The sequence below is a fragment of the Lonchura striata genome, chromosome 3 (assembly GCF_046129695.1).
Source record: "Lonchura striata isolate bLonStr1 chromosome 3, bLonStr1.mat, whole genome shotgun sequence".
In the NCBI taxonomy this organism is placed as follows: Eukaryota; Metazoa; Chordata; class Aves; order Passeriformes; family Estrildidae; genus Lonchura; species Lonchura striata.
This window is the reverse complement of record NC_134605.1, coordinates 95638843-95665886: the sequence shown is the minus strand read 5'-3', so window position 1 is coordinate 95665886 and position 27044 is coordinate 95638843. Positions and strand designations below refer to the sequence as shown.

The 27044-nt window shown below is 37.8% G+C and overlaps 1 protein-coding gene across 19 annotated transcripts in view; it reads left to right on the top strand.

Moving 5' to 3' along the window:
• The window catches only part of MYT1L (myelin transcription factor 1 like), a 305006-nt gene that overhangs the window by 128122 nt on the left and 149840 nt on the right, over positions 1-27044 (top strand). The gene's annotated exons all lie outside the window — the stretch shown is intronic.

Here is a 27044-nt window from a genome sequence, read left to right as displayed (position 1 = left end):
TTCCTGCTGTCAGCAGAGATTTTAAACTCAATTGCTTCATGGTTGCTGTGGCCAAGATGGCCACCAGCTGCCACTTTGCTCATGACATCCTCTCTGTTGACAAGCAGCAGATCAAGGAGGGCATCTTTCCCAGTTGCTTTCCTTAGGGCCTGTTCCACAAAGTTGTCATCCAGATTTTTTAGGAATCTTTGGCCCTTGTTGTACCAGCTGTGTGATGCTTCCTGTTAATTTCTGGCAAGTTGAAGTCTCCCATAAGGACAAGAGCAGTTGACTTGAAAGTTAGTTCCTGAAAGAATAATTTTTCTGTGTCATCTTCCTGACTGGGAAGTCAGTCTGTAGTGGACTCCCACATCCACATTATTTGTTTGCCCCTTGATTTGTACCCAAAGGCTCTCAACTGTGTCATTATCAACTTTGAGTTCCATACATTCTAACCATTCTATCACATACAATGCCATCCTCTGCCTCTTCCACCTTGCCTATTGCTCCTGAAGAGCCTGGAACCACCCAACAGGGCTCATCTCAACAGTTTTCACTTTTGTCAATGATGTAAAATAACTGGGCTCAAGGCCAAAGCCTTGAGCTTCTCTTGTTTGTGCCTCATGTTGTGTGCATCAGCATAGGTGTAGCATTTTATGATACCTTTTTTAAATTTAATTTTGAGACCTTTCTCCTCAGTTTTTGAATGTTCTTTGGGGCTGATTTTTCGGGGTTTTTTTAGGAAACCAGACCAGATCAGGATTAAAATTAACATAGGTTGGGTCTTATATTTGGCTTAGGAAGCTTATATGAAATGGTGAACAAGGTCCTAGGAGATGACATACGTACTTACTTAATTTCTGTATTTGATTTCCTGTATGAAATCAGGAAATCGTGTTGTCTTTAACAATGATTGAGGTAAGTTGAAGCTGAATTACTTTCTCAAATCGATAGGGTATTCTTCAAGAAGTAATCATGATTGCTGACATAATTTTGGAAGGGCTTCCTGATGTTGCCTATGGAAATCTTTCTGAGCAAACCTGGATTCATCCTCTAGTGCTGTCACTCAGTACCCAAAACTCAAAATTCATGTGTCCAGCATAAAGGCTGGAAAACCTTTTTCATTCCTGTTTCTGAAAAGAACAGGTTTTATGTTGATGCAAGGTGATTAAAAAGCTTCTGAGTTTGGGTCTGAACATCATTTTGCCAAGTTGTAGGCACAAAGTCGTAGGAACAAAAGGAGATTGGTACATTTGTATGTTGGCTCTGTACCAACAGTAATTTTGGCCGTGGTAAGTGATCATTTGAACCAAAGGAATCTTGTCACTAGCAAAAATACCCAGGTTCAATTTGGAAGGCAAGGGAATAGAACCAATTTCTTTCTATACTTAGAAGTTAACCTCTGCTGTTATATTAACAGGCTGCATCTTATCAGCAAAGTCTCCCATCATAGTTCTGACTTGTACACTACCAGTAAGATGGTCCAGCTGTACATCAAAGTATTTACCTCTGAGAAGATTGTATTTTGTCTGCAACATGTTCACATTTGCTTGGATATGAGATAAAACCATGCATTTGTGACATAAAAGCTCAATATAATGTCACATCAAGTCAGGATGATCTACTGCATTGTAAATGCTTCATTTTCTATATTTTCTGGATTAACAGAACATACTCAGACTGTAGATTTTTTTAGAATCATAGAAATATCAAATATATGTCAGTGGCATTTAGGGTGATGAGCTTTGAATGTTCTGTAATATAGATATCTTCATTTGTTCAGTGAATTCTAGCAGTCTTCAAAAACTGAGAGGTGAAATGTTTGGTGTAGTAGGCTGTTGAATCCTTGTCTTCATATGCCAGCAGTAGTTTATAGAAGATTCTCTTCAACATTTTTAAAGCTATTACTACTTTTTTTACTTAGAGGAACCATTTGTATGGAATATCAGTGGTTATAATGGGCAGTGCTTTTGTGAATAACAGTCTGAGAATTGAAAGCAGTGGCAATATAATTTAGAGGTTATATAGTTCAAGGTTAGGTAAGAAAACATGGTTTTATATGGTCTTTGCTTTATCTGTTCTGTGAATCGAGACTAGTGGATTGATTACTTGCTACTTTACTTTTGTATGTATATTTACACTCATTAAAAGGCTAAAAATCAGAGCCACATTTCTTTCAGTGTTCTAATTCCACAGGTGCAGATGTCCAGACCATTGTCTCTCATACACATACATAAATGCTTTAAGAGTACCTCTAATTACAATATGACAAAGGAAAGCTGTGTTTTAGTGGCATTCAAGTTCGATTAGTAAGCAAAAGCTTCTGCATATAATTGTTTCTATTAAGATCTCTAAATTTTTCTTATTTAGGGCACCAAGAACTACATGGGGATTAAAACATGCCTTTTAAATAGTTTGTAAACTACTTGCTCTGTTCCTTAAATTGACTTGTAACACTACTAGTTTATGAAGAAATGGGGTTTAGTTTTTTGGATTGTTTTGGTCCTCAATGAACATTTAAAACTTGGATAAGATTTCTGTGGTAACCAAATTATATTTCATGCCATGTAACCAAATTTGTAAAAGTCATACATTACATGTATCTTTGCTAGGAGCAACATAAAGCTAATACCAGTAAATGAGGGAATGAGAACTCAGTTGGCTTATCTTTCCAGCGTGGTCAGAGTAAGAGCCTCTATGATGGGCAATTACCTTAACTGCCTGCCTAAAGCAGCAGCGAGTTGCATGATCAGTCCAATGCACAAGATTATACCCTCCCCACTAGTTAATGAAGAAAGTCAGTCTGCACTGATCACTATCACATAATTGTTAAGAAGCAAAAAAAGTACTAAGAATACCCAGTTGAAAAGCAATGATAAAAATAACATTTCAGTTATCACATAACTGCCCAGGCTAGAAGGGACCTTCAAAAGATCATCTGGTGCAACCTTTGGTGGGAAGGGGAGCCTCAATCAGACTATGTAGTGCCCTGCTGAATTGCATCTTGAAAACAAGTATCAAGAACTCAAATGTCAAATTCCTGTTGCCCATAACACAGAGTGATATGGTGATGGCTCAGAACCAGACTGTAAAGCCTTTCTCTTTCTGCTGAAAAATTCCAGATGTGTTCATTTTTATCCATTAATTTTACTTAACAGACTTGACTTTGCTCTAGTTGAAATAGGTAGAAAAAAAATAAAATGTCATACTTAAAGCAATGTATAATACATGATATCTCCTTCTGGTTGTGGTCTTTCTAGCAAAATGAAATCATGAGCATTCCTAATCCTTTGTTTCAGTCTGTGCTGTTTAGTAATCTGTGAGGGAAGAGAGCCAAATAAACAGCTGGCATGTTTTAGCAGTTACTACCGGCTTCTCTCTTGGCTGTCTCTGTCGAATAGGAGGGATTGCCTGGTGAATTTAAAGGCAGGGCTGAGTGCCACACATTCTCATCTTATACTTGATTCTGCTGTTACACTGAGCAGTTCTGGCACAAGCAAGCTCTACAAGCAGTGTGGCTGCTCCTTGGTAGGAGAGAGCGACCCTCTCCTGGGGCCAAATGCACACTGTGACACCAACTCCTCACAGTCCTTCGCAGTTCTGCTTCTGGTGTAGGGCCTCTGCCTCTGGCCATAGTCACTGAAATAAATACATGCTAACATAAGAAAAGTAACATTCCTCTTTATCTCAAAAGGGCAAAGGTATTGGGTACATTTTGTGGGATGATGAAATGAATGTAACAGGGATATCAGTTATGGGGATGCAGTATAAGATACTGCAGTGAAGAAGTTTGTTTCACTTCTGAGAATGACTTTTCCAACAAGGAAAAATTTAGACTTAGTTAATATTCATGAATTAGTTTGCATTGTAAGTGCAGTGAACAGAGCATTTGCACTGTGTAGCAATATGCAGACTCTTATTGATTATTTTAATTCTATCTTCCATAATTTCTATTTAATGTTATCACTTTCAGTCTGTAGAAATTGAGAATATCAATATTACTTTATTGCCTCAGTGCAGTTTTTAAAAAATCTCACCAATTTTGAATTAATTAACACCAATCAATTGCACACAATTAATTTTCATAATCCTATTGCCATCTGAGAGTATTTTATCTCCCTTTATTCCTATTCTTTTGTCACTATTTCAACTTGCTGCATTTTTATTTCATTTCACAAGTAGCTACTATTGTAGCTGATGTGGAATCAACTTTACCACTTGAGAAGGGAAGTGCTACTCTGAATTTGTAATAATTTATATTTATTAGTGAATACAAATATACAGAAATTGCTGAGTTGAATTCAGCAAAAAGTCATTTTGTACAGCAGGCACTTACAGGTTTGTACCATGGTTATCATGAGGAGGCTCCATGTCTCAATCTGGCATCTAGCTGGTGCTGTAAAATCTATCTGCACATTGAGCTATGAGGTTTAACAAAGCCTTCAGTGTTACCTATGGAGTACTCAACCCTGTTTGGCTGTATGTCTGTTTCCATTTTTTATGGCAAATTTTTTTGTGTAGCATTTTTTATTCTAGAAATTTGTATTTATTTTAAAATCTTGGTTGTACTACAGTGCAAAATGCTGTGATCCCTGATCTTAGTTTTGTCTTCCTGGTCTTTATGTCATTAATGATCACTTTAGGTAACTGCATGTTTTTCTCTAATTTGTTCAAAGATCAACTTAATGATCAATTATTTAAGTCTTATGTCCAGTGTAAATTTTCAATATAAAATTTATATTAAAAATGTAAAATTTATGTAAATTTTCAGCTCAAGCCTCCTGTTTTCACTAATTTAAGTTACACTGTTAAGTATGGGTGTTTCTGTTTCTTTGCCAGATTCTGAGTCTGGCACAAATGTCCATACTCTTACATATATCTTGTCTTCAGTTTGTGCTGGGTGAATCCTGTACTGGTTAGTACATTAAGTGAATTGCAGTTAATTTCAGAATATTACTAAGCAATGCATGCATATAGGTGCATACAATACCTTTCTGTGTAAAACTTTAAAGGCATAGGTGATAATTTTTTAATTTGATAGTTTAGTTATCTAAACTATCTAAACCCTGTCTTAATTCTAAGTGTTAGATTCTTATCACATGTCTATATACACAAACTTAATGTACAAAGATACAGCTTCAATTAGATATGCAGTGTGAAAATACTGGCTTCTGCAGCCAGTGCTCAAAGCCTGCCTTATTTCAGAGCTGCCTGCTCTTTGTACCCTAATCCATGGCTGTTCTAAAGTCTTTTGCCTGTAAATCTTCTTTAACCCATCCCTCAACTCCTAATGAACTCTGAGAAGTGTGGTAAGTCATCTGCCTTTTCTACTGATGACAATAACTTCATTAAAATGTACATATATAGTATTTTTCTGAATGCTGGGATACAGGCCATCCAATACTAGAACTGTATATTCCTTTTCACTGACTGATTCCTTTTTACTTATTCTGGTGTCACTCTTCATTTCATTAATTTTTCATTTTCTGCCTCCAGGAAACTTCTCTCTGATTCTGGCATGTTTCCCTCTTTCTCCCTAGTGAACATACTTGAGACAAAGAAATCTTTTTGCTTTGCAGCACTCTGTGCCTCGTCTGTCAGCAGCTCGCCTCCATCCATCACACCAAGAGACTACAGTTTCCCTCAAAATCTCCTGATCCTTACCTATTTGTAAAACCTCTTGTTTGTCCTTAAATCTTTGACTAGAATAGTTTTTAAAAATTCCTTTTTACTGTGATGCTTTTTGTTTTCATTGTTTCAACAGATGTCTCAATTATAGCAATAGTAGTATTTGACTACTGTTTGTAAGCACAATCTTGTGAAGAAAAAGAAAACATATAGTTAACAGCTGCAGAATGCTTCAGGACTGTATCCTCCTGTGGATTGTACACGAAACATTCATTGACTTTCCTGAGGCAGCAGAAGGCTTGCCTTTTATTAAACAAAGAAGCCAAAGTATGCATAATACACTGTTCACTATAACGGCAGGGACAAAAGCTCAATGCCTCTGGATTGCCTCAGCTACACTAAAGGTCATGATTTAAACAGTTTCCACTAGTTTGCATCAGGTGAGCTTGTTCACCACAATGCGTTATGCGACCAGTGAGACCAAAAATGTTATGTTAGGTGACCAAAGATTTGAATGAAACTCATATTCCCAATTGGGGATGTTAGCTACTAAAGATAACAAAAGGAAGAGATAGTCTGAATGCATCCTGGCTTGTCAACTGTGGCCAGTTATGTTAAATTGTCTGTCTCCACAAGAGTGTTCAATACCCTCTTACAGATTAATAATTTTAGATTTCAGATGAAGAGATAATTACACCAATGTATTTCACACTTGTTTGAAATCTTCTTTAATATCAGCCAGCTCAGTTTTGCTAGTTCAGTCTGAAGTACCATACCAAGAAGTGCTTGGATGTGAGGGACAGGGCAGGTGCTCATGTACCTATAATAATGTATATGTATCATATGTACTATCATAATGGATGAACCATTTAGGATTAACATATAAATTGTCAGCATGAAACTAAAAAGCCTTTCTTTTCAGTAGGTTCTCATGAGTCACATCAATGTGTTTCAGTGAGCCCTTGTTAGATTAAGGTTACCATTCTCTTCTATATAAACAATCACTGAACTGAGCACACCTAGAGGAGACACACTTGAAGTAATAATGACTTTGTTACATCTGACAGTTTAGTAAATAGATTAATTTATTAATTGATTTTACTGTCAGTGGCATTTTATTCTTGTATAGGGACCAAGAGGTTAGGGTCTGCTATCAGCTAGGGTAGACAAATACAGGTAGAAGGGCAGTCCTTACAGTGAAGATCTGGGACTGTGCAGGTACTGTACAGCAGGTAAGAAGCACAGGGATGGTGAAGTGCAAGCAAACTGGAAGACATTCAATGTCCTGGGTTGCAAGCAGTGATCACACAGTACAGTTGCTACCTAATCTTTGTCTAGAGTTTGCCCAGGTACCACCACAAATAAAAAACTCAAGAAGCAATCAGAGGTGTTCAATTAGAGAGCTTTGCATATGTCAACAGGAAATAATAATGTACAAAAGATAACACAGAGGAAATGTCAGAAGGTGTTAGAAAACGGAGGGGGTTTTTTTATTTCAGAAATTTTGTTTCCAGGCAAGAATAATGTATATATAGCACTGGCTGCAAGTTCCTTGTTGTCTTCTGCATCTAGACATTATCTTCTAAGTTTTACATGTCTGAATACTCATTATCACTGTTACATAATATTGTTTAGATTAACTGATACATCATCAGTTTAGACTTGAATTTTTGCAATTCTAATCTGAGATTTTTCCTCAAATCTCTAAACTACCAACCAATTTATATTTGCAGATAACCCAGTCTTTTGTTTAAGAATGTACTGAGTTATATTGGAATATATTTCTAATATGTACTATTATATATTTTAATAAATAAAAATAGTAATTATTGTTAACCTCCACCCTCAAACCATCCTGACAATTTCTATGCCTAAAATCACATTCAGAACATACCTCCTACTGGCTCCAAAATGATAATTTTCCTGAAGACTATCTTCATGTGTAGAATTAGAGAATCGCAGGTCATAGCTGGAGGGACTTCTGGAAGTATAGTCCCAGGTACCTTCTCAAAGCAGAGTAAGTTAGAACAGATTTCTCAGGGTAATGGCCAAGGATCTCAAAGTTATGTTCAGCTGGACTTAGAATGTCTCTACAGATGGAGACTGCACAACTCTATGGCCAACCTCTGCCAGCTTTTGGTCACAGTAAACAAAGCCTCAACAATTCTGACATTTATTTTTTCTTGTATTCTACCCATTGTTTGTTCCTATTGCCTCTTTTCCTGTTATTGGATATTATTGAAAAGAGTGTGGCTCTTCATTTCATGTCCCAGTCAGGCACTACGTTTCATATACATAATAATTTATAATAATTTATACACACTCTTAAGGTCCCCCCAAAGCCTCTGCTTTCCAGGATAAACAATCCCAGCTTTCAGCTTCTCCCTGTAAAAAAAAAAAAAAAAAAAAAAAAAAAAAAAGCTTCAGTCCCTTAATCGTCTTTGTGGACTTTTGCAGGACTTTCTTCAGCATGTCCATGTCTCTCTCGTACTGAGGAGCCCAGAACTGGATACAGCAGTCTAAGTGTGGCCTCACCAGTGCTGTGTAGAGAAGGTTTACCTCCAATAACCTCCTTGCAATGTTGTTGGCCTTTTTTGCCACAAGTGTGCATTGCTGATTTATGGTCAACTTGTCCAATAGGAACCTTGGATTCTTCTCTGCAAAACTGCTTTCCAGACTTTTCTAATGTTTGGGTGCAGGAATTTGTCACTGTTGAGTTAGAGATGACGCAGAGTCATGTCAGAAGGCAAAATGGCAAAAGTCTTGTTTATTTCATCCTCTCTTCTATATCTTAGTTCAGTACAGGTGGACCTGATTGTTCTTTTAATCAGTACATTTCACATGATTGGCTAATTAACAAGACACCCATTTGTAAACAACCTTATGAGAAAAACAGCAAAACAGGTTGTTAGAAAAACACCACCTGCAGATTGTTTGACTATTTGACTATCATTGTTTATCTCCATCTCCCTAAAACTTCCCAGGCTGGTTCTGGGAAATCTTATCTGGCTTTCTCTCTCTCTGACCAGAATGTTGCATCCACAGGAATTTACATTTACCAGGTAATCAGGTCCTGCTTGGCTTCTTGCTAGTCTCATTTCTATGAAGTCTCTTACTTTGCCTTCCTGAGATTCCTCTTTCACATACAAGTTTGGGATTTTACATTGTGTACTTTTTTAGGACTTTGTAATGTGTGAATCAGATTCAGTGATAAGCTAACTAAAATTTTAGGGGTATTCAGATATAGATTTGGTTTCTTACCTCAAATTATTTTGGTTTTGGATTGTATTATTAAGAAATGGTAAATGTTTTCTGATTCATAGTCCCAGCCAAAGATTTTGCAATCCTTGTCTATATCTGTATTTGTGGAAGACTAAGAACACAAAAGAATTATACATACCCCTTCCTGACAGAGCATTTTTCAATAATTCCTCACTGTCTGATTATTTGTGTTTTCCTCCTGCACTTTCTGACTTTATTACTAATTTTCCACAACATATTGCATAAAAACTTCTCAGTACCCTGCTTTACCTTTCAATGGACTTAATTTAAAAGCCCCTCAAGGTTCCCAACACATCACCAAATGGCATGACATGCACTACTGTGTTGTCATATGAGACTTGATATTTTCAAGCATGACATCCTTTCCAAAAATCCCATGGTCTAGGCAAAAACTTTGTGTCTGTCCTTGACAGTGATGTGGTATTTCAGTGTCAAGTCTGTGACTACAGCAGCTGGTAACCTGGAGCATGTGGTGCCTGGAGAATGTAGGGTCCTTCCGTGGTTGGAGAACTGTCAGTACCACGACTCCATCAAACTCATGCAAAAAAACTTCCTGTGTGCAATATAACTTGTTTACTTGGCCCAGTAGGGCTGGCAGTTGGGAAGCAACTAATTTGGGATTAGGAAATTAATAGAAACACACAAGGTCAGGAAGGGCAACTTTTGGTTGAGACAGGGAAGCATTCAGTATTCCAGGAGGTCTCCAAGAGGCTGACATTTAGCATGTAGGTGGCAAAATGCCATGCTGGGAGAGACTTTCACTGGATAACCACACACTTCACTGGAAGATTGAAAGGCAGAAAGTTCTCTTGCTGTGTGCAGAAACGGAGAGCTTCTAATAGAGCTAGCATAACACCAGTTTGGCTAGGAGCACCATCCAGGAGCAGTCAGGCACCTCCCTCCAGTGTCAGATAAACTGCAGTCCTGGGCCTGGGTTCCATCACCCAGTTCCAGTGCAGTCTGCCTAGACACCAGACTATTTGCTCCTATCAACCTGAGACCACCATCACTTACTAGACACCCACTAGATCCAGATAAAATCTAGCTGAAAATCTTTCTCCAGTTGCCTTGGATGACACAAAATTCTTGGTATTTTTTCCAAGAGCCTACTCCAGCACTATTGGGAAAGACTAAAATGTCAGACAATGAGAAGCAGCACAACTTGGACAGTGAGAAAGAGCAGAATATTAGGGAATCTTTTTGGGTTTTTTCAGTTTCAGGAACTGGGGCAAGGCTATACCAGGAAAAGAAATAAACTAAATACAGGTTTTATGTGTTGATTGCACAAGACAAAATTGGGATAAAGATGGGATATACTCCACAAACAAACCTTTCCCTAATCTCACATTGCTGCATTTGCCCAAAAGCCCTTGAATTGCATAATTCATTAAGCCATTATTGCATAATTTTATGTTCTAAAATATTACTACTTGTTAACACTATCCCCTGTTTGTATTTGGCAGTGAGTAATGTTTGTTTTCTTAAAAACATCTTAAAACAAAACCAGCAGGGCTATTTTCTGCACATAATAACATTTTAGTTTTCAATTTATCCTTTCCTTCTCAGCCCAGAAGACAAATACCGTCATTCTGGGTCAAGCTCTCAGCTTCTGATATGCAAAAGAGCATCCTCAGATGACACTGAAAGAGTGATTGGACTGAGAGTGTATTTGTAAGATAAACCAGAGGCATCTGGCATCAGAGCTGAGGAGCATGTGGAAGGAGGAGAAATGCTGGAGTGTGGCTGGGTGACATCCTCCAGTGAGGCACTCAGAGTTGGCGGGTGCTTGGGGCAACTGTCTCTTGCTCCATGCTAGGTGGTGAGCACAGCAGTGGTGCCTACTCACTGCTTTCACAGGTTTGAAGCCATACTTTTAGCATGATTACTGGAGGAAGGCCAAACGAGAACAGATGGGTAGGGAAAGATGTGTGTGAATATAGATAGTGTAGCTGGCATAAGTCTTCATGCAGAGGAGCCCAGGGTACAGTTAAGTTGTGTTTCAGAAAACTTACTTTTTTAGCAGTTGCATGGGCTGAGAATCTGTCCATTTCCACTTTAAAGTGTGTCCTAACCCTTGCAGACAAATAGGAGAGAGAGTGCAGGACAGAAGAACAGCTAAATGTATGAAGGCAATTCAGCATGGGTTGGATTGGACCTTGTCCTGCCTTTTGTGGTACAGCCTGGAGAAATTGATTAAGCTTGGAGGACAGTGGAGAAAGTGGGATATAATTGCTGGGAGAAGAGGAGAAGAGATTTAGAAGGAATGGTGAGAGGTTTTCCATTCAGCTTGTAAGTAAGTAAGTTAGGGGTGGTGATACCAAATGTGGATATAGAGGAATGACCTACCTTATATTTATCCCTTATATACCTTACATTTTGGATTTGCATTAGTTTTGTTTCTGAGACTATATCCATTGAAGTTGTACTCAAACTTGTCGATAAATAGATGAGAGCGTTCCAGAGACTACAGTGAGGCAGAGGGTAAATGCACACACAGAGTGTAAATTGGATGGGTTCTGGTGTTGACCAAATCATGGAATCAATTAGGTTGGAACAGACCTCAGAGACTGAGTCCAGCTTGTCTCTGAACATCACCATGCCAACTAGACTATAGCACTAGATGCCACATTCACTCTTACCTTAAATACCTCCAGTGACAGTAACTCCACCACCTCTCTGTGCTGCCCATTCAATATCTAATCACCTTTGCTATGAAAAATTTCTTCCTAGTCTCTAACCTAAACTTCCCTGGTGCAGCTAAAGGCTGTGTCCTCATGTCCTGCTGCTGGTTGCCTGGGAGAAGAGACCAACCTCCACCTGTCTACAGGCTCCTTTTAGGTAGTTGTGCAAAGTGCCAAGGTTATCCCAGAGCCTTCTTTTCTCTAGGCTAAACAATACTAGCTCCTGCAGCTGCTCCTCATAATACTTGTGTTTCAGACCCTTCACCATCTTCATCACCCTTCTCTGGATTTGCTCAGAACTGCACATAGGTCTTGAGGTGTGGCCTCACCAGTGCTGAGTGCAGGGGAACAGTCACTGCTCTGGTCCTGCTGGCCACACTACTGCTGGTACAGGCCAGGATGCCACTTGAGCATGCTGCTGGCTCATGTTCAGCTGCTGTTGAAAAGCACACCCAGGTCCTTTTGCCACTTTCCAGCCATTCTGCTCCAGCCCGCAGCAATGCAGGGAGTTGATGTGGTCCAAGTGCAGGACCTGGCTCTTGGTTTTGTTGAACCTCATGCCTTTGGACTCAGCCCATCAATCCAGGCTGTCCAGATCACTCACCAGAGCTTTACTGCCTTCCAGTGGATCAACACTCCAACCCATCTTTCTTTCTGTGAATTTTTTGATGGTAAACTCAATCTCCTCGTCCCAATCATCAATAAAGATATTAAACAGCACAGGGCCCAACACTGATCGCTGGGGGACACCACCAGTGACGGACAGGCCACCAACTGGATGTCACACCATTCACCACCACTCTCTGGGCCCATCTGTCAGTTCTGAACCCAGCAAAGAGTGCACCTGTCCAAGCCATGGGAAGCCAGCTTCTCCAGGAGTGTGGTATGGGAGATTGGACTCTTCTTGTGGGCACAGCTGGCAGACCTTGTCACCACCACTGGGTTTCAGCTGCCCAGTGCGTTGGCTCCACAGGGCAACTTCCAGAGGGTAAGGAGCCCTTGATCTCTGCTGGGACAGGGTCTAGAGGTACGTGTGTCATCTCTTCAGTGTCACTAATTTGAGATAGAGATAGGAAGTTGGTCTTTCATATTCCAGTTAACTGACTTAAAGGATGTTGTGAACTGGTAACACAGATTGTGAATGCCCAGTGTTTAGAGACAGTGACCCCAGCTTTGGTGATGATAAGTCTAGGCCTACCTAGGCTTCAGTGGGGCTCCTGCTTCTTCTTCCCTTCACAGCACAAGTATCCAATTGCCACACAGAAAAAGTCACAGGCAGCTGAAGGAGAGGAGCAGATGTGTCTCTTTATGTAGGGTGATTCACTAGTGATTCAGGACTTTGGATGTGCAAAATTCAAGGGGGACCTGCACCAAGCGCTACAAAGGCCTTTCTGAAGGATACAAGAGAGCTTAGAGGACAGATGCCATTGCAGGTGTTACCTCATTCCTAGTCCTCAGATGCCCTAAAAAAGCCTGAAACATAGACACATGTGAAATATTCCTATCTGGGAAGCTGTCTTCATGCTGATTTAGCCAAGGTTTCCTAGACGGTTATATGAGTCAGAAACAAGAAAAATTCTTATAATTATGGTATACCAAAGTTATAAAAAAAATTTGTACAATGAAAGAACCCCTAACTTTTAGATCTTAGCTCAAACTTATAAAAACACTTGTGAACACATGAAAAAGAAAGCTTCATCAAAACACTAGTACAGAAGGTAACTATCTAGTCTGCCTCCACACAAGCATTCCCAATTGTTTGAAGTGAAAAGGGAAGCCCAAAAGTTGTAAAGCATTGGGTGCCTTCTTCCCTTGTGCTGAGATGCCCAGGCATCTCTTTTACCACACAAGTTTTGCACATCAATCAGGATATTTGAGAAATAGACACTACTTTTTTTTTATAAGCTTTAAAAGTTTTTATAGTAAAAGACTAATACTTTCTCCACCCTAGTACTTGAGAATTGAGATCTACTTTTCAGTAAAATATTTTGATAAATGCTATAAAACATTGTATATTGCCTACGTTTTAAATCTGACTTTTGATATTATAATGCTGAAGGCTTTTTTAATAGAGAAAAATAAAAAAAATACCCCTGGCCTAAACCTGGGATTGATTATACATGCCTGTATTTATTTCACCATGAAAGTCCAATTACATGCTTCCATGTGATTCAAGATAAGATGAGGGGAAGTCTGTACTGTTGCCCAAAGCAAGATTTCTTTTTAAATTTAGCTTCTTAGTTCTATACCAATACATGTGTTTGTTTCTGTAGTCAGTGAGAACAAAGGAATGTGTTTTCCCAGTACCACCAAAACAATGTAGTTAGGGCAGTAGCACCTTCTGTCGTGTGTCTGTTGCATACTGCTGCTTAAAACATCATGGAAGGAAACTTATGCTTCCAAAGCAATATACAATTGTCAGCATCTTCCTGTCACAAGGAAAAGTTAAACTTAAAAATACTTTGATCATTAGACCTTGTATTAGTGTGCGATTAAAAGTACGCTCAAGGTATTTTCTTTCTTTGTCACTAAATGGTGATTTAAAAGGCCGTCTAAAGTAACTTATTTTCACTTCACATATTTTCTGCTTAATTTCATGCATTTTTTTCTTTCTTGGTCCTGATCATCAGTGAAAGTCTGTGTAATTCATGTGTTTGTAACTGAAAGTTATGTAACAGACCATGTTAAATGAACTAATCCACAGAGTAAAACTGCACTAACTTATGTCTTAGGGACATCATCTTAGGGACACATCTTTCAGAACTACTTGCTGATAGACACACTGAGCTATTTGTATTTTTGTTTCGTGGTCTTATTACTTAATGCAACTTATTACTGGCATATTAGCAATATTTAACAACAATATATATTATGAAGCATTTAATATAAATGTTACAATCAGCAAAAATGCAAGCTATGATTTTATCATTTGTAATATTAAAGGAAGGGGCCTACATTAAATGAGTATAAAGACCCCAAATAATCTATTTTTCTGAGCCAAATAACCCACATGTTCCTCAAAAAAAAAAAAAAAAAAAAAAGCATCAGACGCAGAAAGGCAGAGTAAGAGCATTGCAGTTTAACAGTGTGATGGTCAGAGGTTTCTTCCCTGCAGATGATTAGGCTTTCAGAATGTATCAAATTAAGCTCTGGAGTGATGCCAGTACTGCAGAGTCCTTAAGAGAGTTCAAAGATGTAGCCTCACAGCCTTTACCTTTGCTGTGCTGTATCTCCTCTTTAGATCTTGCTCTGGTGTTGTTAACTGTTTAATTACCAAGTCAAAATTGAGATCTAACCCACAGGAATAATTTATAAAGCATATATCTATCTGATAGGGATTATCTGATTTTACTAAGTAGACCAATTTTGTGTTCTATCCTTGAATGTCATGGTGGTAAACATAGTAGATACAATTATGTAATCAGAGAAAAGCAGTTATACTCACTGATTTTTTTTTTTTTTAATTTATTTTCTGAAAGACATACTTGCAAGCTCTCCTTCAAAAATAATTTTAAAAACTTCTGGTTTTAGAATTCACTGCTGTCCTTGGACTTGAGAGATGCTAGTCTCCTTAAGACATGAGCAGGTTGGTTAAGGAGGAGAAGGTCAATAAAGTGAGAAAAATAGTAAACTATTTTATTCTATCTTACTTGAATGCTTGTTGTCTACATGTTTATTTGTAAGAGATATTGAGTATCTATGAGCAAAGTTTTATGTCTGCTAAAGTTAGTCCACTGTGCTGAAATGTCCTTGAAGCACATAAATTTAGGACAAGTAGATATTATGAGGTTATTATGAGCAACTGATTTTTAAATGGAAAATGGCACAGATCACCCCAGTATATGCTGTATACCTCACTTAGGCGTAGAGCCATTGCTTTTGAAATACTTATTGCCAATATTAGTCATTTGGAAACTTGTGACTCGTTTGGACTATATTTTAGAACTCAATTTTATAGAGACTTGTTATGTTTTACATTTGAAACATCAGGTTAGAATGATGAATCTTAGTTATGCACATTTAAATTATGCAAGTCTTGACCTATAATAGGGTTGGAGATGACAAGGGGATTGAGAAGATTAAGTTTCCTTGCATGGTTATACATTCATGCAGAGCTGAATCCAGATACTCAGCAGCAAAGGTCTTGTGCTCCAGTGCTGGAACAGCTTGATGTGTCTAACTTCCCCTGAAATCTGTAGGACTAACAGATGAATAACAGCTATTGTCTTGTAATTGGTACAAGACTTGGAAACAGAAATAGAAATCTTTGCAGATCAATTCTCTTGACTGTATTTTAGTCCTTATTACTAGCTTTTTTAAGTTTTGGCAAATGTACACATGCTTAATTTACTACCATAAATGTTTCCCTTTAACAGTCCCTTTAAAGTTGATTTGTAGGTAATTGTAGATTGGAGCCTTACAGTATGTTTCATCTGTGTAAACAGTCACATGATTGAGTCCACCATATTGTTGTACAGAATATCATTATAATTGTCATTTCTTGTTCTTGTTACAATACATGTCACAAGCAATGGATTAAATTTATGACATTTTCTTATTGCTGTCCTATTTTTTGCTACTGAAGTAGAATGGATTACCAGATTATTCTGTTGGGGAAACCCCCAAACAGAGACTCCAGACATTAAAAAGTGAATGGAATATCATTTTTTGTCACAAAGTTTTGTAAGAAGAAAACATGGCATATGGTTAATCACCAATTATGGAATAAAATAATGTAATATTACCTCAAAATAATTATGATTGCTGTAAATATAATCAACCTTGTTCATTTATTGGTAACACATATTCTAGTATTGTTGTATAGTGTGTTAAGGTAAATAGATGCATTTAAAAATATTTATTTGTAAACAGAAAACAATTACATTTTTGAGTGCATCTGGTACATGCTTGAGATAAATTTTAAAATCTATATAAATTATAGCTGGCAGGAAATTAGGCTGATTTTAAATTTAGTTTTATTTTTAATGTCAGTCGTATTTTTTAAAAATGCTGTTTAATTATAGTCATCTTTACTGTGATCAGGGATTAAAGACATAACAATTTAAAGAGTTAGAGTGAGCATTTAGAATTTGAAATATAAAAAGATAAGACTGCAGTCTTACCACCCTTTTAAACATCAGAAGAAATGTTCATTTTGACTTTGGTGAGAACTGGATCGTGAGAAAGAACAGGCATAAGCTGTGGCAAACTAATTTTTATGGATCAGTCATGAAGAATGAGGCAGCTTCCATGCTGCAAAGGGGATTCCAACAGTAATCTACTAAATAATAAGGGGTGGTTAATCAGGTAAAGGCAGGAGAAAAAATGGGAAGTCTTAGAACAAAACGTGTCCTTTAAAGGAAGCAAAGAAGTTCTGAGAAGAAAGAAAAAGGAGTTAAAGCTTATTGAGATAAAACATTTACATACCTAATGCAAAAATAGAGGGGTGAAAAGGATGTTAACACATGCTGTGCAGTGTAAAGGGAGATGGCTAGTAGGGATAAAGCAAGGGACTGTGGAAAGTGGAAAACTAGAAATTATGATTTTCTTCCCTGCTGGTAGCAGCAGCTCAGGTACCTTGGAACAGATGAGTGAAATCACGAGCTCTGGCAATGGGTACAAAAATCACCTCATGAAAGGTGGGAGAGGAAATCTAGGACACGTTGAAAAGTGGAGGTAGGTAGGAAATTGAAAAGAGGACTTCATACAGTAAAAACAACTGTTACTGTTATGTTTTTAAGTATGTGAAATTGTAAGGTTTTTTTTTTTACAAACTTCTGTGTAAGGGGTTTTTTTTTTTTTTTGGCAAAACTTATGTGCTCATTTGGGATCTCTAGTAGCTCAGCTTTTTAAAAAGCTAGAGAAAACGTGGACCAGAAGCATTCTGTAGGCTAAATTCCTACATTCAACCTTACTTTTAACTCCACTACCTCTTCAAGGCATCATACATGACATCCCTGTGTACTTATGAACCAAAAAGCTAACTAATACTGACAGAAATGCCAAAATTTATCCTTGGTGTGCCTGCCATAGACAAATTTCCTCTATTTTTAAGTCAGGCATTCAGTGTGAAATTCAGCTTTTCCTGACATTATTAGCTCTGCTGTTCTGGTAGAACTGGTTGATACTGTAGGCACCATAGGTCATATTCCCAATTTATTTCTATGACCATTGAGTCTGTGTGAAAAGTTGTGGACAAGGATTAAATCTAAACTGTTCAGTGCATAACTTCAAGTTTCATAACTAGAGAAATATTGAAAAAGAACAGAAAAGATTTGGTAATTTCAGTTAAGCACCTGGGAGATAGGACCACCCCTACCTGCATCCCACGGTAAAAATTAATAGTGAATTAAATAGTAAGAGCCGTCCTGAGCACTGCTAATAGCCCCTGTTCAAAGCAGAGCATTGTCTCTGAAGGGCATCACCTTTTCATACTGCGTAAATGCACAGGAGTGATGTACATCCACAGGAGGTGGAAGGAAAATAAGAAAATGCTGAATTTGGCTTCAACTTCTGAATGACAAAAGAGGGTAAAAACCAGTCCCAACAATTTATTTTCTTGAAAGGGTCCCAGTCAAGTGGCCAACTCATGCACAGCTTAGACTGCCTGCTATCGGAATGCTAGGGCCTGAAGGCAGTCTATTAACTGCAGGTTGTTTAAACTTCTCTTAATATTTAAAATAGAATACATTTTTTCCAACTTTCAAAGGCCACAGATTGTATGGCTAAAACAAGGTCCAAAGTCAAGAACTGCTGAGTCATCTGCCTCTTCTCTTACCAGGATTTTTCATCATGAGGTTCAGACATCTGTTCAATCGCAAATCTGTGGAATGTCACAGCCAGATTTCACTATTCAGAATAGGCAGGTTGTTACGAGGATTATCTTGTCTCACAGAGTTCACTGTTACCTGATACTAACATCATCTGCTTGTCTTGATCTTCATAACAGTGGTCAGAATGACTCAAACTGAGTAGAAGGTGGCTGATGAGTTAAGCTGATGGAAGAGTAAGAACTATGTTTTTCTGAAATAATCTCTGTAAGAATCACTTTCCTCAAAGCAAATATGTAAAAGAAATTTCTGTCAAATGAATTATCAGTGTTATATTAATTTCCACTTAAAAGAGAATATTTATACCTTGAGGAATTTTTGGAGGCTGTACAGGACTGTGTTGTGTCCATGTGCACCACCAGTGTCTCCCAGAGAAGTCAAGAGTTCAGGCATTTTCATGATACATTTTGCTCCAGGGAACAGTGGCCTTGTCTGGACAATATCTTCCATTGTGCCTTGCAGTTTCGATAATCCTGTGATGCCTCAAAGGTGCTGATCTAGATGACAGAATAATATGGATGAGTTTTGGCTTACTGATTCCAAAACAAAAGCAAGTAATGTTGATATCCAGAACACTGGTAAATGTTATGAAGATCATACTTTTGAGGTTCTTCTATGTCCTACTGTGAAATACTGATTCAAGTCATACTTCTGGTTGATGTGGGAGGACAAACTCCTGGAACAGTTAAGGTGATGCTGTGGAATAATATTTGTATCACTGATATGTGGGGAGAAGAGAAAAAAAGATTCCTAAAATCTGAATTCAGACAGATAAAAGAAAACTTAATATAGAAGTAGTCTTGTAGTTCTTCCTGAATGGATTTGGCTAAACAAGTACAAACTCAAGATCTCAAAGTGCAGTCCATAACATGTTGATTAAAGAAGGCCTAAATAAGCACTAGAGGTTTTTCAGAAATGAAAAATCTTATGTAAATATTGTTTTGTCCGAATTAAAGTTTAACTATTTTTAGCTTGTCATTTTAATAAGGCTTCAGCTTAGTCTAGCTTTGAGGGAAAAGTGATGGTTGAAGAGCACATACAAAAGCATCTCTTAGTACCAGGGAATTAAAGAAAGAATGAGGGAAGAATTCAGAGGAGACTTCTGATACATCTGAAAGTATCATGGTAGAATCTTTGTCAAACCCAAAAGCTACAGCTACATGAATACATAAGAGAAAAAATAGCAGTTGTAAACTTCTATGAAACAGATTTAATTCAAACCAGAAAAAAAAAAAACAAAAAAAGAAGAAGAAAAAAAAGAGCAACCCAGACCACTTTTTTTTTTGTGAAACAGAACTATAAGAAGTGAGAGCCTTGTGTACAAAAGGTTACATTGGTTCCAGAAAAAAAAGTTTGTTCTTAATGAAGACAGTCACACTGTCATACCTGTATGGATGTAAATCCATACTTGTAGTTATGCCAATATAGTAAAGAGAACTTGCCTTAATAAAGAAATTGAGTACATGGTATTTAAATATATCAGTTTATTATCTGTTATGTAGTTAAGAATAATATTTACAGTCAGAACAGTCAAGGCCAACAAAAAGAGCAAAGAAATACCTTTGTAATTTAAAATAAATGTAAATTATCAATTCCCAACCTATACTTGACATTACCCGTGGGCCACATGTCTCCTTCTGTCAACTTCAAAAGCAAATTTTGGAATTGGTAGGCCCTTTTATTTTAACGTGTTTTTTCTTTTCAACAGTGACTGTATAAGTTGCTGTGCTTCATGCTATCTGTATACAGAGGTCATTTTTGTACTTCAGCTGTGTATACAGAAATACACGGTTGTAAAAAGCAGTTCAGATATATATTAGCTTCACAGACTGTGTTGTTATATAATGAATTTAAAATTAATAATTAAATGGACATTAATATATGCAGTGATAGATGTTTATATATAACTTAAATGCACCTAAAATGTAACAAATGTAAATGGGATTTTCACTTCTGACACAAGGAGAAATTGAAGCACTGAAGCATATAATACTGTCATCAGTATTTTCTCATGCACATGAAATTTTCCTTACCTCACAGAAGAGGTAGTACTTTCAATGCAAACATATAAAGGAAAAAATATAATTGAGTACAGTAAGGTTGACTCTATTTAATATGTCTAACTGATGAGATCCATGAAAGACTAAAAAAATGCCCCTGTGAGATTTGTCTGAGCAGAGAATTTTTATCAAGTATCCAGATAGTAGCAAAGATTGTATTTGCAGTCAGTGTTAGTAGCAAAAATACATATGCTGATGACCTAGATATACTTTATCATATTAAATCAATGAGTTTGCATAGTAGAGTATGTCTGAAATGTTGGTTGGAAAAAAGCAAATTTTAAGAAATAAGAATCTTACTATTTCCTCTTGATCCAGAATTTTTTCCAGAAGTTTGGAGGCAGATAGTCTCTTTTTCTTGAGGACAGTAGACCAAGCCTCAGTCTTGTTTTGCTAGCTGCTCTGTTATTTTGTACTTAAGTTTTCCTGGAAGATAGGGCTTAATTGTACTGTGCATGGTTTTGTTACTAAAACCTCTGGAAAGACTTGATTGCTTCTGAGATGATGAACCACTTAATAGTAAATGTGTATCTCAGTGGGATCCATTCCTATTTGGGACATTCTTGTAAGTGTACTTACTGGACACTATCTGTAGCACATGGCATAGGGAGCCTCCTATTTCACATCCCTCTGTTCAGAGTATCCAGTAATGAGTGCTTATACTAATTATGTGATCTAACCTTATCCTAGACCTGTCAATAATAAGACTCATGCAAACTCCTCCTCGGTGGGATAGGGTGGAGAAAGCACGCTCCCAGCTGAGCTTTGGATTGGACACTTTACAGCTCTGTGGGTGCTTACAAAGAGCATGGAGGGAACAGCTGCTGTCCTTGGTTCCTAGTCAGAAACTCCAGACTGTAATTATACACCTCAGCAAGATAGATGAACTTGGCATCAAGAGCTACTGTTTGCCTTTTCATTAAGGCTAAGTAGTCTGGACAAAAGTGATGCAATTTTTCCCTTGGTTTGTTTTATCTGACCTCTTTCCTCACTGGGGCTGATGGGAGAGCAACAGTATAGCTGTGACACAGGTCACTTAGGATAACATTCACTGAGCCATGATCATATTGTCAGGCCATCTCAAACATATCTTCATGAGTAGTACTGTTTATTTCCAGTAAGGCAAATTCTGTTTTGTGAAAGAATTAAAATGTTTGGCTTTTATTATAGTGAAGATGGATGCAAATTTGAAATATCAAAAGCTAAGCAAAACAAGATATCTATTTATCACTTCCCATGGACAGGCAGGTCTTCAGCTATCTCCAGGAAAGCAGTACTCCATCATGTGTAACAGATACTTGGAAAGACACACTAACTCTGAATGTTCCTCCTTCTTCCATCTTTCACCCAGCTTTTATTGCTGAGAATGGTGCCATATGGCATGGGATCAGTTGGGATCAATTTGATCAATTGGGATCAGCTCTCCAGGCTGATCTACCTCTGATTCTACCTCTTTGCTTTTCTAAATTAAAGTATGTTTTTAGCTTGGTCTTTTCAAACAAGAGAAGTCTAACATTATGAAAACCTAAGATACTTGTTGGTGATATTTTATACCTGTCTCAGATGACAAGTACAAGAGGACAGGAAATGCGTTAGAAAATTTATAATCTTAATTGAGACCAATTTTCTTAAAATCTCTCTTTGGGAAGTCAAATATTCTGCTGGGAGATGGCAATTGGACTTTCCTCATCTGACCCCATTTTTCTATACTGAGAAAAAAAATAAAGATAATGCCTTCAGTTGCAGTGCTATTTGATTTGTTGAAATTTGTCTTGCTTATATACAGACTTACTAACACAAATTTTAAGTCTGTGACTAAGTAGACTATTCAATAAATTAAATTATCTGTGCTGATGCTAATGGGTCCACTAGTCAAATTAGATATATTTTTCAAAATCGCATCTCCTGCTTACCAAGTCTTTAACTGGCGGAATAAAGTGAGTGCTGTTTAATACTGCATCTCTGTGCTAACTTTGTCAACAGAGCTTCCAGATAATTGAATGAGTAGCATTGTTTCAATGGAAGATACAGTCCAGGTGAAGTCAAGGGGCAATGACAAATATTCAGCACTGTTAAGTCAGGACACTTACTAGAGTATATATACTGGGTATACTAGAGTATATATACTGGGTTTAGGGCACATAAATGTAGCTGTTTTACTTCTAAAATGTCGCTACTGTCCCACAGCCACCCTGGCCCCTTTACAAATCCATGGCACTGTTGCAGTAAATGACCTTACTTTCTCTATAGACCTTCAACGCTTATTTTCCTTTAGTATTCTACCCAGGAAGTTGTCATCTCAAGCATATATGATAAAGGCCTGCAGTTGTCATGGGAGGTCTTTAGAGTCCATTTAAGACAGTTTGTAGTAAATGGTAAAGATGGCCTCTGCAAGGATGGGTATGCAGTAAGACCTTACATACTGAGTTCAGTAGCTGGGACTTGGAAGATTTGTCTGTCAGGTTACTATTACATTTCCTGAGCCCTAAAGTATGAGCATCAGCAGAAAAGTTTCTGCTAAAGCCTGGGGCACTCCTGCTTTCTAGCTGGGCACAGTTTGATCAGGTACATTATGCACTCCAGCTGGCTTGGGTGCTCACAATAAAAATAATGTGCTTGGATATGATTTACTACAGTGGTACTGAGTAGAAAGTTTTTCCAGAGGGTAAGACACCTGAAAATGAGCATGGTAAATGTTTTAAAGTATTTTAAAAATCTGAAGGGTCATGTAGATTCACTCAAAACTAAATGTCTGTAATCTCCAGAGAAAAGCAAAGAAAGAGATCTTCAAAAAGTACCTAGGGAAGTGTCCTACAGGATTTCATTTTTGCATGTGAAATGGTGTTTGAATGGGTAGTAGGCAAGATACAAGCTTTTTAGCATCAACATAATAACACAAATTTTACCTGTCCATGATTTGATGACCAATGAAGAATCTTGTTATAAAGCTTGTCTGATGGCTCGAGATATGTCCCGAGAAAGTATGTTTTATGAAACTTTTCAGTAATGAATGTATTAGTTTTATACTAAAAGCTGTAAGTTAGGTTATTTATGGTGAAACTGAGGCATATAAAGATTATGTCATTTGTCAATAGCAACTGAAGAACTCATCTGCAAAAATAAGACTAGAACTTGCACTTCCTGAATCCCTGTGTTCTATTCAGTATGTCGCACTGCTCTGCATTCTTCAGCAGAAGTACTGTGCCAATCTGTTCTTCACTGGCCCTTTCCCATGATAACCCAGAGCACACTCAAACTAGTGTCTTTCCAGTGAGGTTCTATGATTTTGTGATAATTGGTAATACACTTCCTGGTTATATTTTGTGAAAAAAATACTTCATTTACATTCAGCATACCTCTGAAATCATATGGCCAGATACTGTAACTCATTATATTTATGAATAATTAGCAAGAATTACAAAATTGCAATCAGTTCAGAAGTTTCATTCTTATAATTCATAGAGTGGAGATTATTGTATTCAAAGAGTATGAGGACTGGATCAAAAAGCTATTAGAAGCAACACAAAAACCTAGGTCTTAAGTTTGAACCTTCACTGAGACGTTTACTTGGAAGCATTTTTGCTTTGATTTGAGTTCATGAAAATCCTATAAAATGAGATCATTGAAAAAAGGAGGGGAAGGGGGGAGAAAAACACAGAAATTAAAGGTCATATGTCTTAGGTGGCTGGCATGTCATGCAGTTTAAAGTAGTATGCAGTTTTAAATTTGCCCTCTTTCCTGTCTCTGTTTAACTCTTCATTTCCAGTACTTAATATTTTAAATTGGTTTCATAAGGGAATTAGGCCCATGAAATCTCACTTTCACTGCCCTCCACAGCAATAACTCTTGAGATTTGTCATCAGTTAAACAGTAGAATATAAGCCTTCAACTTAGAAGAAGCTGGTCATACAAATTGTTCAAGAAAACTCATTAGTCAGGCAGAGAAGAGACACACCCACTTAAAGCCATGCAAGACTCAGATCTTGTGTAGTGTGGTTGGCCAAAATTACACACATGCTGCATGGCTCATCAGTGTGCCAGAAAGATAATAGGTGTGAAAAGTTCCTGCTGTATTACAGAATGACTCAGAGTTAAGTTTCGCTCAAACTTCTTAGAAAGGAGTCAGGAGCTCTTTGACGTAGTTGCAGTCACAATAAGCATGGTTGGGGCTTGATAGCAGCAAGACTTCCCAATGAGTAACCAAACTGAGCTAACAGGTCATGTCTCAAGAGTAGTGAACCTACCTGCAGGTAAGGGCAAGGGGGAGTGGACAGTGAGACAGGCTGTTGCAGGAATGGCACATCAAGGAGCTCCAGAGACAAACAAATCAGTTCCTATACAAAGGTAATAGAGAAATATAATTTGAAGCTAATGAAATGGGAACAGAAGGTGAAATATCAAAATACTGGAATTTTACTTCAAATACCTTCTAGTAGCTAACAGTAAAAACACTACCAAGTCTGTTTAGATACCACCTCTGGTAACTGGGAAAAAAGCTAGGCAGATGTAAGGCTCAACAGCCATTTTCTTGGATATTCTAGTTCCACATTATATGGTGGATTTTTTAATAAATTATCTCAATCTCCTTTGAAGCTATTAGGTTAAACTATAAGAAACAAACAAAACCCCTGCAAGATGCAGAATACTTGGTCTTGGTCATTTTCTTAATTATTGTGGGTCAGCGCCAGTGGACAGCTAAGCATCACACCAAGTGCTTACTCAGTTTCCTTCCCAGTTGGATGGAAAAAGAGGGAAGGAAGATCAAAAGCAAGAAAACTTGGGATCAAGAAAAAAATAAGAATGGTTTAATAAGTAAAGGAGTAGTGAAAGAGAGAAAGGAAACAAAAGTGATGGAAAGACAATCAGTCACTACCTCCCACAGGTAGCCTAATGTCCACTCTGTTCCCAAACAAAAGATGTGTAACTTCCTAAACCCTCTTTTCCCTGCTGTTACTGAGCATGATGTGACATGTTGTGGAACATGTCTTTGGTTAGTTGGGTCATCTGCCTCCAAACTTATTGTGGCAGATCGAGAAACCAAAGAAGCCTTGATGCTGTGGTGACACTGCTCAGCAAAAGCTAGAATATTTGTTTGTTACCTGTGGAAACCCAGGGCACTGGGAATATTTCTCTGTCTGCTCTGGGGTGTCCTGACCCCCAGGGGAGGGGGGTCACTGACTTTGACCCTCATTCATGGAGAAAACTTCCAAAGCCTCAAGGTAAACTAGAAACAATGAAAGTGTGAAATAGATTGTAGAGATTGTAGAGAGTAGTGTAGTATGTCATAAGGGTGAGAAATTTAAGTTTTAGGATTTTTAGTATGTTATAGATGGATACAAGATGGAGGGTACAGGGTATTGTCTCGAGTTCCTTTCTTCTTTCTTCTTCTTCTTCTTCTTGGGTTTAGGTGGTATCTTGTAATTGGGTAGAAAAATCCCCATTGTGGGTCTTCAGGGGTCTCTTATTGGGTTATGAAGAGAAATAATTTAGGTGTCACTTCTTAATTGGGTAGCTTAGCTTTTGATTCGACTTAAAAGGCCTTGTTAGCCATTTTTGTGCTGTTTTTCCTGTACACAGAGTCTGGTGCACACAATGTACTGAAGTTTTGATAACAATAAACAGAAGCTGAAGATCAAAAAAGTCCAATGCATCTCTCATTCCTGACACAGAACTGCTCCAGGAGGGTCTCCTCTTCAGGAGAGCCCCCACAGAGTTGCCCAACTTGGGGCCTGCAAACTCACAGTTACCAGTATCATTTTGGTCAAAAAACGAAACCCCATATGAACCGCTATGATGAAAATTAATTCTGTCCTATCTGAACCCAGTAGACTTATGTAGGAGATTCTTAATACCAAGCAGGTATGCTCTTTTACTCTGGCTTTTCTCAATAAAGTGTTATGTCAAAATATGCCTTATTTCCATTCTTAATGATAAAAAAATCTTCCTTTCAAAGATTCCATTAAGATTTTGGAGGATACAGAGACCTCAGGATGCTTGTGGGAGGAAGGCTGGGATCTGTCTGTCAGTTTAAATGCATATTTTAAGATGACTTACATTTTGTTCTATCAGGAAGTGCTCTTTCCTTTTCTTCCTACTGTTTTGCTACCAATACATCCATGCATGGGTGCTGCTCATTTCTCAATTCTGACGCTGTCACTTTTCTTTCTAACCAGCCTTCTGTGCTGGTGACTGCTGCTATAGCACTTTTGCTTTGGCTGGGTGGGCAAAGTGAATCCCAGTGAAGCAATTCATCAGTTATGAAACTCCCACCAGAAATTTTAATATCAGCACCTGTGATCGATGAAGAGAGTGTTCCAATCAATGTATGGAGCGTTTTAACACATAATTTTCACAGTGTTAAACTGAATTTGTCACGTAAATCCCCAACTTAGTATATGTATGTACGGAGCCTAGCTGCCTTAAAGAAAAGCTACTGTATAATGCATATTTTATTCAGCATTATGATTCTTTCTCGCTATCTTTCAGAGTTTCTTTCCTTTGTCACTGCCCTGTCCTCCACATATGTAATTTAGTGCCCTAATTTGGTCACAGCTCTTCCTATTTCATATATACCCGTGCACATT